Source organism: Mus caroli, unplaced genomic scaffold (assembly GCF_978045245.1).
Source record: "Mus caroli unplaced genomic scaffold, Mus_caroli_1 scaffold_6, whole genome shotgun sequence".
Lineage (NCBI taxonomy): Eukaryota > Metazoa > Chordata > Mammalia > Rodentia > Muridae > Mus > Mus caroli.
This window is the reverse complement of record NW_028227261.1, coordinates 97149112-97163724: the sequence shown is the minus strand read 5'-3', so window position 1 is coordinate 97163724 and position 14613 is coordinate 97149112. Positions and strand designations below refer to the sequence as shown.

The 14613-nt window shown below is 41.1% G+C and overlaps 1 protein-coding gene and 1 long non-coding RNA gene across 6 annotated transcripts in view; one reads left to right on the top strand and one right to left on the bottom strand.

Moving 5' to 3' along the window:
• The window catches only part of Palm2akap2 (PALM2 and AKAP2 fusion), a 460662-nt gene that overhangs the window by 32225 nt on the left and 413824 nt on the right, over nt 1–14613 (top strand). The gene's annotated exons all lie outside the window — the stretch shown is intronic.
• Nucleotides 12127–14613, bottom strand: part of LOC147004308 (uncharacterized) — a 44933-nt gene continuing 42446 nt past the window's right edge. Inside the window, exon 4 of the long non-coding RNA XR_015047377.1 lies at nt 12127–12280. This is a non-coding gene — a long non-coding RNA (uncharacterized LOC147004308). The remainder of the gene's footprint in view (nt 12281–14613) is intronic.

Sequence of the window (14613 nt, the reverse complement as noted above, 5' to 3'; positions counted from 1 at the left end):
AGGCAGGCTTAGTGTTTACTCTTTCTTCCTGCTACCTGTGGATTCAGATGTAGAACTCTCAGCTCCATCTCCAGCATCATGTCTGCCCACAAGCGGCCATGTTTCCTGCCATGATGATAATGGACTGGACCTCTGAAACTATAAGACAGCCCCAATTAAATGTTTCTTTTTATAAGAGCTACCATGCTCATGGTGTCTCTTCACAGCAATAGAAACCCTAACTAAGACATACATACTTATATGTATGTTTCAGAGCTAATCTTTTGGCACCAGACAACCAATTGGTGTGCTCTTCCCTGGGAAAGGCCACCTCTCCCACTCCTGGCTTTCCTTAGTTGCCTGTAATTCTTTATGTATGATTAAGGCCTCATGGGCCTTTCTCTGTTCACTTTGGCATGTCTGTTGGTGCCATCCTTATACAGCTTATGTTTGGGCACTCATATTGGTGAGACTTTTATTAGAAGTCACAATCTCACAGCAAACTGATCATCAGGCTCTTACTATCTTTCTGTCCCTCTTCTGCGATGTTGCCTGACCTTTAGGTGCAGAGTGTTTTGTAGATACATACTTTGGAACTGAGCTCTATAGTGTTACATTTTGATGGGCTGTGGTTTTCTATAGTGGTCTCCTTGATGAAGGTAGAAGACTAACACTTATGTGTGGGTTTGAGATCACATGTTTATAGATTGTGGTATAGATGGTGAACTTCAACTTGGAAAAATAGGGTTCAATTTGTGTGTGTATTTTATGGAAGAGTAAGATACAGGCTCAGGTGAAGGAATGAAATACTCTATAAGAATATAATTCTTGTTCTGCCTTGAATGCCGAGATGAGATCTCACACACACACACACACACACACACACACACACACACACACACACACACGTGTGCACACACACACGTGCACACATGCACACGCGCACACACATGTGCACACACACACACGTGCGCGCGCGCGCACACATACACACACACACACACACACACACACACACACACTTCTTCCACAGTAGATGATTGCAGCCAATTTCACTTCTCTCCCCAGTTTTTTTTTAAAACATTTATTTATTTTTATTTTATGTTTGTGGGTGTTTTGTCTGTGTACCATGTATGTGCAGTTCCCTCAGAAGCCAGAGAGGGCATGAGATCCCCCTGGAACTGGAGTTCCATTCTACTGGCATGAGACAGGATCTGAGGGTTCAATAACTGAAGGGTTGCTTTAGAATTTTGTTGACTACAGGAAAACATGGATGATCTAGGCCCAAAGTTCTACCTCAGAGGGTTTGGTACAGTGAGGTTTTAATCTCAAGAAAACCAACTAACTAGAATATCAGCCAACTGACCAACTAACCAACTAAAACATTTTAAACACCTGAAATAAGACAGTCATGGTTTAGGATAAATTAGCTGCAAAATATAAGGGAATGAGGTAACATGTGTAGAGTCATTAGGGCTCTTTTTCTGTTTGGTTTTTAAAGTGATGACTTTCTTTTTAAGTAACCAAATTGCATATCTGTTTAACAATCTTTAAAGAGAAAAGCCAGTGACTCACTTCTAATGTGTTTATAAGGCTGGCATTGGTTTATAGAGGACACTTTGGTTTGCTATATAGTAGGAGGGTCCACAACTGCCTCATTCAAAAGGGGACATCTTGTTTTACGTCATCGGAGATAGGATGTTGTCATTAAGAGACCAGTCAAAATCCAGACTTTTAGGTAGACTACAGTAGAAGACTAATTATATATGATTGAGATGAGTAATGTAGGGATAGTGGTTCTGGACAAAGGTGGAATATATGAAGGAGAGACCCGTGGAACTTCAGCCTGGGGCCTTGAGCGTGCTGTGCTGGTACTCCGCAGCTGAGGCACGTCTCTCCACTATCTCGTCTCTTTAATTTTGTCTGCAGGAGAATTGTTGGGTCAAGCAACATTTTCAAGGAGATGTGTTGTGTGGGATGGTGGTTTTAGGATCTGAAGCCATCTTAAGAATGCTATGATTTCAAGTGAAGGCATTATATGCAATGGCTACTTTCCTTTTGTTGATGTTTCTGTGTCCACAGTAGTAAGACCAGGTCTCACCACAATCCATCCTCATTGGATCTGAGGGATATACCTTGATGTTGTAGGTCATAGCTTGGGGCCCTTCTTGATATTCTGTGTGTTTCTATCTTTGCTGGTTTTCATGCCCAGGTTTAACAATCTTTGAAGTAGAATAGCATATACAAGGGGTTGCCTGGTTCCAGATGAGAACCAATTTATTACTGAAGGAAAAAAAAATCCAGCTACAATGTAAGCTTATACATAGGTATACATTTGGGGGCTACAGGATTTTTGCTTTGTACCATAGTATGATTTTAGTTGTAGATATTTTAACAGACTTTATCTAAAAAGATTTATTTTAATTTTTAATTGTATGTATGCATATGTGTCTACATGTGGGTATGTGCATGTGTGAATGCAGGTGTCCAAGAAGGCATCTGATCTCGTGGAGCTGGAGTTGGGCAACTGTGAGCCATCCTGTGGGGTGCTGGGAACTGAGCTCAGATCCTCCACAAGAGCAATATGTACTCTTAAGTGCTGATCCACCTCTCCATCTCTCATAGATGTTGTTTTCAAAACAAAATTCCAACCATTTGATTTACCAAATGAAGACCCAGGAGCCAGAAGCTATGGTGAAAGCCTGCTAGCTCAGAGAAGCAGAGAAAGCACCCAGCTGACCCTCTTACTCCACCAATGTCCCAGAAGGAAAAGGCTCTTTCTCCTTCTCCACACTGTCTGACATACCCTTCAACTCAAAGTCCCTCCTTTCTCCTTCCTGGGTTTCCTTATGTTCACTCCTGCCAACTGGTTGCTTTCTCCACGTCTTGACATACTGTTGACTTTATCTAGCTCTCATTTACAGAAAGCACTTGGGTTAAAGGTGTGTGCTAGGGCTGATCCACACTACAACAAGAAATAGCTTTTTCCATTTCATGATGTCAGGGTTCACAATGTGATTAAATACCCTGCCACACATAGATGCCTTTAAAAAAGCTCAAATTCAAGATGTTTTCTTCTTGTTATGTTTGCTGATGGGGGTTTTTGTTTTTATAAATTTCAAGTAAGTATTACACCTGTTAAATGTATTTTTCTACATCTTACAATATGGTCTTCTGTACTAATAGGTTGTTGAGTTATTTATTTATTTATTTATTTTTTGATTACGCTCATGAGAGAGGTGGTCTGTGATGGGTTGTTTTTGAAATACTCTTATCAGGGTTTGGTGAGAGAGCAATGATGGTCTCAGTGCTCTCAGGTAGAAGTGTGAGTGCTCCCTATTTCCTGGAAGGGTTTAAGGGAGAGCATCATGGTTTCTGACAAAATGCTCAGCAGAGCTCACTAGTGACATGGTCCAGATTGCCTTGATTGATAAAAGATTTTCAATGCTAGGTATTCTGATTTTGTGCTAGGGTGAGCAAATCACTTTCTCAAAGGAAAATGTCCACATAATTTAGGTTTCTTATGATAGCCCTTTATCTTTTTAATGCTTTAAGAATCTATAGGGATAGCTTGTGTTTCAGTTTTCATATGTTATTGTTTTCTATTTTATTAGCCTTAGATTATTAATGTTGTTCATGAGTTTCCCCAGGACATCAGCTTCTGAAGGTTCATGATCTATTCGCTGCCCCTAAACCTGTCACTTGGGAATCCAGCTTTCAACACTGGGGGACACTTTATATGCAAATCACAGCAGCATTAATTATTTTTTCTTTGACTTGTAACTTTCAATTATATATTGTAACTTTTTTAGTCAATGAGGCATTTTGTTGATCTGTGGCAAGAATGAGAAAAGATCCTGGAAACTAATAAACATGTTTGCTGAACAATGGGTGGGGCAGAATTGCTGTTCCTTTATGTCGGGCATGCAGACTGACTTCAAAGTATGGTCCCTCGGGACTCTAATCAGAATTCTAGGGCACATAACAAGTTCCTTCATGTAAGGGATTGGTAAGAATATTTAATATTTAAAAATATGTAAATATATTTACATGGGCAGTATCTTATAGAAAAACCTTGCCTACTTCCTGTTCCATGCGGGCTTTGCTCTAATCCTGCCTTGCTTGTTTCTTTTAGACACATGTATTTTATGGTACGTTTATTTGTAAGTATTTTATGAACCCAGGGCCTTCCACATGCTAGATAAGTGTTTTACCACTAAGCTATAACCATCCTCAGTAGGTCATATGTATTTTAAATAAATAGTTATGAATCTATAAAAAATATTTGAATGAGGAAAATTGGGGGGGAATTCATTTTTATATTCCAAATAAAAGAATTAGTGTTTAAATTTAATGAAATAATATAAGCCCAGGACTTTTAAAAAACACCTTGTGTTTCATTTGTAATTAAAAGACACTAATGTGCTTAGATTTTTCTTTCAGAAGATATATGCAAGTCGTTAAGACATTAAGTCAATTAACAAATTGAGTGCCTTTGTATCAGGGGACTAGGTGCTAAGTGGGCACTTTGATAATGAGACAAATCTCTAAATTAGGAAAGTGTTCCTTGGTCTCTGCCAGGCCATCACTGATATTGTGTTTATTATTTTTAGCGCCCTTTTTCCTTTTGACCACATATTAGTTAAATGTGTCATTATTAGGTTGGCAAAATCTTTCCTCCAGTGGAGACACCGAGCTGTTTGCCTTCAGCATCTTGGTCTCTTGGGCAAGGTTTAGACTTTACCTTCTAGTCACCAGTTTTGTTTGTGTCTGTTGAGATATGGTCTCATGTTCACGCCTGCTGGTCTGAAACTTGCCACATAGACCAGGCTGGCCTGGAATTCATGAGATCTGCCCGCTGAGTAGGGAATTAAAGGCATGAGACAGCACACAAGGCTCCAGCCGTCAGTTCTAATGCAGTATATAAGAACAAGTCTCTTGAGGGTTAGGTGCATCATCTCTGAAGGAACACAGACCTGGAAGTCCTCTACTGTATGTGTGTTGGGGGGGGCTCATATCAGCTGGTGTATGCTGTCTGTTTGGTGGTCCAGTGTTTGAGAGATCTCAGGGGTCCAGATTAATTGAGACTGCTGGTCCTCCTACAGGATTGTCCTTCTCCTCAGCTTCTTTCAGCCTTCCCTAATTCAACAACAGCTGCTTCTGTCCATTGGTTGGGTGCAAATATCTGCATCTGACTCTTTCAGCTGCTTGTTGGGTCTTTTGTAGGGCAGTCATGATAGGTCCCTTTTTGTGAGCACTCCATAGCCTTAGTAATAGTGTCAGGCCTTGGGACCTTCCCTTGAGCTGGATCCCACTTTAGGCCTGTCACTGGACCTTCTTTTCCTCAGGCTTCTCTCCATTTCCATCCCTGTAATTCTTTCAGACAGGAACAATTATGGGTCAGAGATATGACTGTGGGATGGCAACCCCATCCCTCACTTGATGTCCTGTCTTCCTGCTGGAGGTGGGTTCTATTAAGTTCCTTCTCACTACTGTCCGGTGTTTCATCTAAGGTCCCTTCCCTTTGAGTTCTGGGAGTCTCTCACCACCTAGGTCTCTGGTGAATTCTGGAGGGTCCCCCCAACCTCTCATTTCCTGCGGTTGCCTGTTTACACTCTTTCTGCTGGCCCTCAGGGCTGGAGTCCTTTTCTCTCATCCAATGCAAGATCAGGTTTCCCTCTCCCCCCAACTCTCCACCCCCACCCTGTCCACTTTCTCTCCCAGGTTCCTCCCTCCTCTCCACTTGTTGTTGCTTTCTTCTCTCTCCCAAGTGGGACTGAGGCGTCCTCACTTGGACACTTCAGCTTCTTGAGCTTTTTGAGTTCTGTGGACTGTATCTTGGATATTCTGTACTTTTTTTTTGGCTAATATACACTTATTAGTGAGTACACACCATGCATGTCCTTTTGGTCTCAGTTACCTCACTCAGGCTGATATTTTCTAGTTCTATCCATTTGCCTGCAAAACTCAGGATGTCCTCATTCTTCCAAATGGATTTAATAGATATCTACAGAACATTTCACCTTAAAACAAACAAACAAACAAAATACACCTTCTTCTCAGCAACTCAAGGTACCTTCTCCAAAATTGATCATATAATTGGTCACAAAACAACCCTCAACAGATACAAGAAAATTGAAATAATATCATGCATCCTATCAGATCACCATGGCCTAAGGCTGGTCTTCAATAACAGCAAAAATTACAGAAAGCCACATATACGTGGAAACTGAACAACTCTTTCTCAATGATAACTTGGTCAGGGAAGAAATAAAGGAAGAAATTAAAGACTTCCTGGGAAAATGTTGACACATCATACCCAAACGTATGGGACACGATGAAAGCAGTGCTAAGAGAAAAGTTCATAGCACTAAGCTGGTGAAGAAACTGGAGAGATCTTACACTAACACTTAACAGCACACCTGAGAGCTCTAGAACAAAAAAAAAGCAAACTCACCCAAGAGGAGTAAAGGCAGCAAATAGTTAAACTCAGGGCAGAAATCAACCAAAGAGAAACAAAGAAAATAATACAAAGAATCAGCAAAACCAGAAGCTGGTTCTTTGAAATAATCAACAAGATAGACAAACCCCTAGCCAAACTAACTAAAGGGCCAAGAGGCAGTATCCAAATTAATAAAATCAGAAATGAAAAGGGAGACATAACAACAGAAACGGAGGAAATTAAAAAAAAAATCATCAGATCCCACTATAAAATCCTATACTCAAAAAAACTGGAAAATCTAGATGAAATGGATGGTTTTCTAGACAGATGCCACATACCAAAGTTAAATTAAGAGCAGGTAAACTATATAAACAGGCCCAAATCATACAAGGACATAGAAGAAGTCATATAAAACCTCCCAATTAAAAAAAAGCCCATGGCCAGATGGATTTAGTGCAGAATTCTACTAGACCTTCAAAGAAGATCTGATAACAATTTTCCTCAAACTATTCCACATAGACTTTTAAACTCTTTTGTGAGTCTTGCCTCACTGTGATGACTCTCTTCATCTTTACTGCATCTGAAGAAAGTTCTAGAAAGATGACAGGGAATCTCATTTAGATGCTATCCTAACAGCCTCTAATGAAGCCTTTAAGAAGGCTGCATTTCTCTAAAAAAAAAAAAAATCAGAAGAGATCAAGAAAATGAAAATTTCAACACCTAAAATTGAGACAAATGACCTTCTTTGTAGCCTTTAGAAGGACTTTCCATGGATTATAGTCAATGGAGTTGAACTGAGGAGAACAGCCAGTGTCCCGCCCATGCTTTGTTTAGGAATGATTAATTCATGACCTTAAGAGAGTAAAGATTCAGCCTGGCATGGTGGCGCATGCCTTTAATCCCAGAACTCAGGAGGCAGAGGCAGGCGGATTTCTGAGTTCGAGGCCAGCCTGGTCTACAAAGTGAGTTCCAGGACAGCCAGGGCTACACAGAGAAACCCTGTCTCTAAAAACAACCAACCAACCAACCAAACAAACAAAAAGAGAGTAAAGATACCCTCTTTGCTCTCTCTGCTTTATCATTGACACAATTTAAACAATCGGACAGCTTTATCTCTATCCATTTCAAGTCATCTCTTCTATGACCGTGCTGTGCCAAGAAAACAGAAAAGAGGGCTGGAGAGATGGCTCAGTGGTTAAGAACACTGACTGTTCTTCCAGAGGTCCTGAGTTCAATTCCCAGCAACCACATGGTGGCTCAAAACTATCTGTAAAGTGTTCATATGCCCTCTTCTGGTGTGTCTGAAGACAGCTACAATATACTTATATACATAAAATAAATAAATAATTCTTAAGGAAAAAAAAAAGGAAACAGAAAAGCAAAGCAAATGTGATGTACTGTTTGCTGTTTCCTTAATGTACAGCTGGTGATAGAATCCAGTCAGGGCAGTAAAAGACAGTTGGGTTGATGGTGAGGGAGTTTCCTTCATTAAGAAGGCCAGGACGGGCATATTGTTATTAAAGACAAGGAACTCAGCTTTGTGCCTGCTAAGTCAGTCTCCTGTGGTGTTTTATTATAACTGTTAAGATTGGAGGTACTTCACACTCATTTATAATCATTAAAGCATTTCAGATAGACTCAGGAGAAGTGGTAGGTACTTGACCATTTGACTGGCATTAAGAGAACAGATGTGGATTGGGGAAACATGTGGTTTTTGAAACCATGGGTGTGGACTAGAGAAAAGGGACCTGAAAAAAAATCCCCCAAATAACCAACAGTTAGGTCTAAGCAAAGGATGATGGACGTTCAAGGGTAAAGTGACACGGAGAGGTAGAAAGGTGTCAAGACAGTGTGACGTCTCAGATTCCAAAGGAAGAGAGTGTTTAAGAAGAAAGAGGAGTTCACAGCGATGTCTTCTTCAGAGGCAGTAATGAGGTCAACTGTACACGTGTGTTCTGTGAGTGCTGACAGGTGACAGTGGCAGTACAGGCTGGGCGTCCTTGACAACAACAGATCAGAGGACTAATAGTAGCCCAAGAGAAGGAGATGGGCAGAGCGAAGTTGGTAAATCTGACTTTGAAAGTGAAGGTAAGGAGAAGGAGGAGGAAGTTTATGTAAGATGAAGGGAGGTTTCTCTTGTTCATGACAAAGACTTGAATACAATGACTTCTTAGGAAAGGATAATGAGGTTGATCAAGGAGACAGAATGACGGACGAGTTCCCAGTGGACTGATGACAGGATCAGGTACATGTGTTGGGCAAGAGACCTTGCACTCTGTAGCTTTGCAGGACCTCTTTGGATTGTTGAGCTCTTCAATAGCATTATGCTGGCACCAGCCTCAGGGAGAGCTTTAACACAATTTGGCTTTCTCTCATGCCAAGAATGGGATCCACCATGTCCTGTGTTTTCAAAAAGAGGTCTTTTATATCTTAAGCCCCATGACTTCAGCATGCATCATCAGCATTTATAATGCTAACAGAACAACTCAGTATAAATCGGTTCGTTCTGTGCAGGGCATGGGATGATTAGAATAAGCAATATGCCAGATCAAAAGACAGGTATGATAACATCAAGGCAGACGGGAAATTGGGGTTGGAATAGAAATTAAAGCTGGGCAAGATTAGTACACAGTAAACTGGTGTGGCATTGTTCTCCTCAGCAGATAAAGGTGGCTGCAGATCTGGTGTCAAGGTTATTAGGGACTGAGTAAGGAAGGGAAAACCACTGGCGACATAGTTTACAATGTCTACATGACAACATCAAGCTTCACTAAGGAGAAAACACATTTTCTTAACACTTGAACTTGCGATGATGCAGTTCTCTCTCTCATGTTCTGTATTCTCACCACCAGTACAAATGCCAGCTTTATAGCAATTTCTAGGCTTTATAGCAGTTCTGTCACTTCGCCTCTCTCTGGAAGTGGAATGGGAAATGACTTTAGGCCAAATGAAATCCTGATTGGGGTTGCTGGGGTCTTTGCACATAAGGAGTTAGGTCACCGGTCTTAGTGCTTATACAAAATCATTCCTCGAACAATGTCCATGCTGTATACCATTCGGTGTTTACTCTCCTCGAAACCCCTTCAAACACGAAGCTCCTTCCCATTTCATTCAGAACGGATTAACAGATTATCAGCCTTCAGTTGTCACCCCCATTGTTCATCACGAGCTGCACTCAAGGACAAGGAGCTGATAAGGACATTAAGTCTCATTTATAATCACTAAGATTTTCAAATAGATGCCATTTCTTGGAACACGTAACTTATCTAAGAGAGGCGATCAGTGGGCATTTGCCAGTGTCCAGTGAAGACAAGGTACAGAGAGAGGAAATTAAAGCCCTAGGAAGAGGAAATCATTATTCCTCCAACTGTTATGGTGGCCCTTTTTTCCTTACTAGAGGTAGGCCAACACTTAATTACACTGCTGATGTTTTGGGTTTGATAAGTTTAATGGATGCTGAACCATAGATGGCTGAAAATCAATACTTTTTAAAAACCCTCATAATAGCATGTGTGCTTTGAAATAATTTATCTCAGAGTAAGGTTCAACATGGAAAGCTTTCTACCCATCCTTGGGGAAAGTCCTCCAAGAAATAGAACACAGCAACGACAGACTCATGTCTGCCCAAATAGACCCTTACCTTTTCAAGACCATGCCAGACATCTCCATGTCCTACCCTGTTCTGAACATCACATACCACAGACATGTCTTTAAACGTCACCTGGTTACCTCTCGGATAGAAATAATAGTTATGTGTCTATTAAAATCAAAAATTGATTTAAAAGGAAGCAAATCTCTCCAAACTTGCATCTCCAGGGATTGAGTCACTGTCAGGAGCTCTATTATCTATTAGTTTCTTTCTGCTTGGTGCTTCATCCCCTAATCATTCCAGCCCATAGACTGCCAACCTGTGGCTGGGAAGGGCTTTGTCTTCCGAGTGGTGGCTAGATGGAAATGCTTTTGTGTTTGGAGCCATCTTCTGTGCAAGAAAAGAGAGCATTAGAGACAGTTGCTTCACTTCTCCAGAGACCCATAACTGAGCAGTGTGCAGAGAGTCTGAGATACTGAAGCAGTCAGTCCTAAACTCGCTATGTCTTATTCAAAGCTCTCCCCTCCAGGCTTTGGGAATTCTGTAGAGGAGAAGACAGAAAGATTGTCAGAGCAGAAAGGAAGGGATGACTTCAAAGAAGCAATGTCTGCCAGATACAGCCATACCGATGAACTCACAGAGACGGTGGCAGCACACACAGAGCCTGCATAAGTTCAAGCCAGACGGGGTTCCAGCACTGAGAGGGAGAAGTAGATACAGGTTCCCACCCCTAACCAAACCACCATCTGCAACTGATACCTGCTGGCAAAGGAAAAATTAGTTTTCTCCAGTGGATTATAAAACAGCTCTTAATGGTAAGCACCATGTCCAGCAGTGTAAGACCAACACAAAGCGAGTTCAATGGTATTTCTGTAGACGTTTTAATCTATTATTGCTTTATTTGGGCATTTTCTTTTGTTATACTGGTCTTTTGATGGTATGTTACAGTTTCTGACTTTGTGGGTTGTGTGCATGTGTTTGTGTGTGTGACTTGTATTTTTTTCCTTTTATTCTGATTTGTTTGCTTGCTTTCTAAAGGAAGATGGGGTATGGAGTTGGGTGAGTGGGGAGTGGGAAGGATCTAGGAGTACAGGAATGAGGAATAATGAACAGAATATATTGGATGAAAAAACAAAAGAGACAGAAGCTTCCCAACGAAAGGAGCAAAGACGAGATATTAACGGACAGATGAAATGGCTGAATCTGTCTGTGTGTTCAACAAGCCCTAAGACGGGTTGTCTCTTAGTTCCTGAACTAGCCAGACGACCTGTTCTCTTCCATGCTACAGATACAGGCTTGTTCCTCCACCATGAATAATAATCTAATCTATGCAAATTCATGCAAAAAGAGTAACCATTTTCAGCTCTCCTCCGTGCTAATGCTATTTTATATTTCATTGACATTTGTTCTGGGAGCTAGTCAGTTATGAACTGCTCACATTTACTTCATGGTTTACCAAGATTCTCAGGTGCTTCTGTTGTGCCTGGCTCTGCCCAGCCAGACTCCTCCCACCAGGATGTGTATGGTTCTGTTTTAATTTAATTGTGCATGTTAGATTTGAATTGCATTCCCCAGTGGTGACACCCAGGCACACACAGAGACATGTCCAGACTTAAGAGCACAGAGCAGGATGGCCACAAGGGGTTGCAGCAAGTTTACCTCTCAACATGTGGCTGTACATCAGGTGAGTGGTCCAGACACAGCTGAGTCCCAAAGCTCCTGTTTTTGAGTGTCACCTCAGAAAAAGACATCAGCTAGAGATCTTCAGTTGGGAGGCGCTACTGTCAGGACAGGGAGCAAGAGTCAGACATTCTTCAGTAATCTGGCAAGGCTTGTGGACTCCTTAAACATGTTCTATAAATTATATAGTACTGGGCTGGCAAGATGACACAGTGGGAAAAGATGGCTTGATGTCAAGCCCCCTGACCTAAATTCAATCTCTGGAATCCAATCCATACGATGGAAGTTGCGAAGTGATACTTGAAAGTTGACCTCTGACAACCCAGGCAAAACACACACACACACACACACACACACACACACACACACACACACACACACACATTACATTAAAATATTCTAAGCATAAATTTATGGTTTTGTTTTTTATTTCAAATCCAGCAGCAGCTCAAATACCCACGTAAAAGCTGCGGTGTTCGTCACAGTTGTATCAACACAGCTGCAAACGACTCAATCACATGAAAGCACCTGTGAATTATTTTTCTTGGTGACAAAGTCACAGCTGCTGCTGATCCATGATATCTTCTTGTCTGCATTCAAAGAAAATCTAGACCAGTTAGAGAGTAGTAGAGTAAATAAGTTTCTTCGTTTATTACCCCAGGTCATAGGTTCCCTAGATTCTTTTAAAAAAATAATTTAAAAACACAGTATTTTGATTAACTACTTCAGTATTATACATGCATGCACTGTATTTTGATCATATTCATCTCTACCGCTCTCTGATCCACCTCTATCCCCAATCTCCTCATAACTTCTTCCTTCCCTTTCTTCCTTTGTTTCTTTGTTCCTTCCTTCTTTCCTCCCTCCCCCTCCCTCCCTCCTTCTCCCCTCCCTCCCTCCCTCCCTCCCTCCCTCCCTCCCTCCCTCCCTCCCTCCCTCCCTCCCTCCCTCCCTCCCTTCCTTCCTTCCTTCCTTCCTTCCTTCCTTCCTTCCTTCCTTCCTGTCTGTCTTCTGGCTCCTATACTGAGATAATAAAAGAAAAAAAAAGTTTAAAAAAATAGAGAGCTTTCTCTTCTAGCGTTGTTCATAGATAATGTTAATTATGCTTCAAATCAATAACAACTATAACATTGACCTAATTAGAAAACAATAAATATGTCTCAGTTTGGTTATTAGCTTGGCTTTTTGAATAGTCATCTTGCAAAAACCATCTGCTAAAGAAACTAAGAAAAGCATTGCTTCCATTGTAATTCACTCATTGTTTCTCTTCACCTGGGCTATGAGCTCTTTGAGGGCACAATTAATCCATGACGCAGGAGCCCAGTTAGTGCTGAGTGCAAAACGGACAAAGTATAATATATAATACATCACATGGATTACATCTGAACATCTTCCACATGTCATCTTTATAGCTTTGTAATATTTCATCAGATAGGAGGAAGGGACTTCACTAATTTCTGACAGAGTTATGTTCAATAGCTCTTATTATTTTTTGATGTACCTCTTATTTGTTTCATTTATTATTATTATGCACATAAGTGTATGTATGTTGGACAAGTATGAAGCAGGGGGAACATGCCACAGTGGGAGTCAGAGTAAACCTTTATGGAGTTGCATCTCTCTTTCCACCTTTTTTGGGTTCCTGGGCTCAAACTCAGGTTGTCAGGCTTGTGAAGCAAGTGTTTTTTTTCCACTGAGCCAATGCAACAGCCCCCACTGAGTAAATTGTACATTTTTCTATATACAGCAATATGTATGATATATATATATATATATATATATATATATATATATATTCATTGATGCTTATGATAAGCTAGTCCCCCTTAGCAATACAATTCTGATGGCAGTGAGGGTTCATGGGCTGTAAGCCATGACAGGCTCTGTGCTAAGCCTGGCGGCACAATGAGAGATGAGTGGATGAGACACACACAGTGCCTGCTGGGAGATGGCATATGATCCAGTAAGAAAGCCCAATTAAAGGGATAAGATGAACAAGGGCAGGCTAAGGAATGAATATGACAAAAGGCATTGGGCTTGAGCAGAGTATCTTTTTCTGGAACACTTAAATTTTTACAGAAAATGCGGAAGAACTAAGTTGAGACTTGAGTTGTGGAGCTTAGTGTTTTCCAGTGTAATAGGCAGAATGTTAAAAAAAAAAATACCACTGACTATACTAGATCTCGTTCTATGCCTCATTCCAAATCCCTGTACATCAGGTGGCGATGATTTTGTAGGGGAATCTAATAAGACCATATTGTCAGGATGTGTCTGGGTTAAGTTATTTAACACCCTTCTCTTCATCCCAAAGGAAGCCTTGCTTGAAGAATCCAGGTGGCTCTGGATTTCTGCCAGGAAGAGATCCTACCCTGTCTTGTCATTTATATGCCATTTAAAGTCATTGGACTGAGTGACAAAGCGTCCTAGTAATACTTCATGGCCATTTTCCAAAGTTAAAAATTTAAGGGGCAGTGAGATGATGGCCTCAGTTTGATCCCTGGGACCCACACTCTGAAAGAAGAAAGGCAACACTTTCAAATTGTCCTCTGTCCTCCACCCGAGAGTTGTGGCATATACACAGCCCTCCACTACATGGACAGACACACACACACACACACACACACACACACACACACACACACACAAATATATATAATAAATTAACACTAGAGGCCTTCTGAGAAACCATATAAAAGCCTACTACTATAGAAGCCTCCTAAAATATATACATATATGAAAGGAATCTAAATAGGAGCAATATTTAATGGGAGAGACAATGTCCCAGCTAGACATCTTATGTCACTAAGTATGATAGTTTGAGTGAAAATGCCTCCCCACAGGTTCAGGGAGTGGCATTTTTAGGAGATGTGGCATTGTCGGAGGAAGTGTGCCACTGGGGGTGGACTTTGAGGTTTCAGATGCT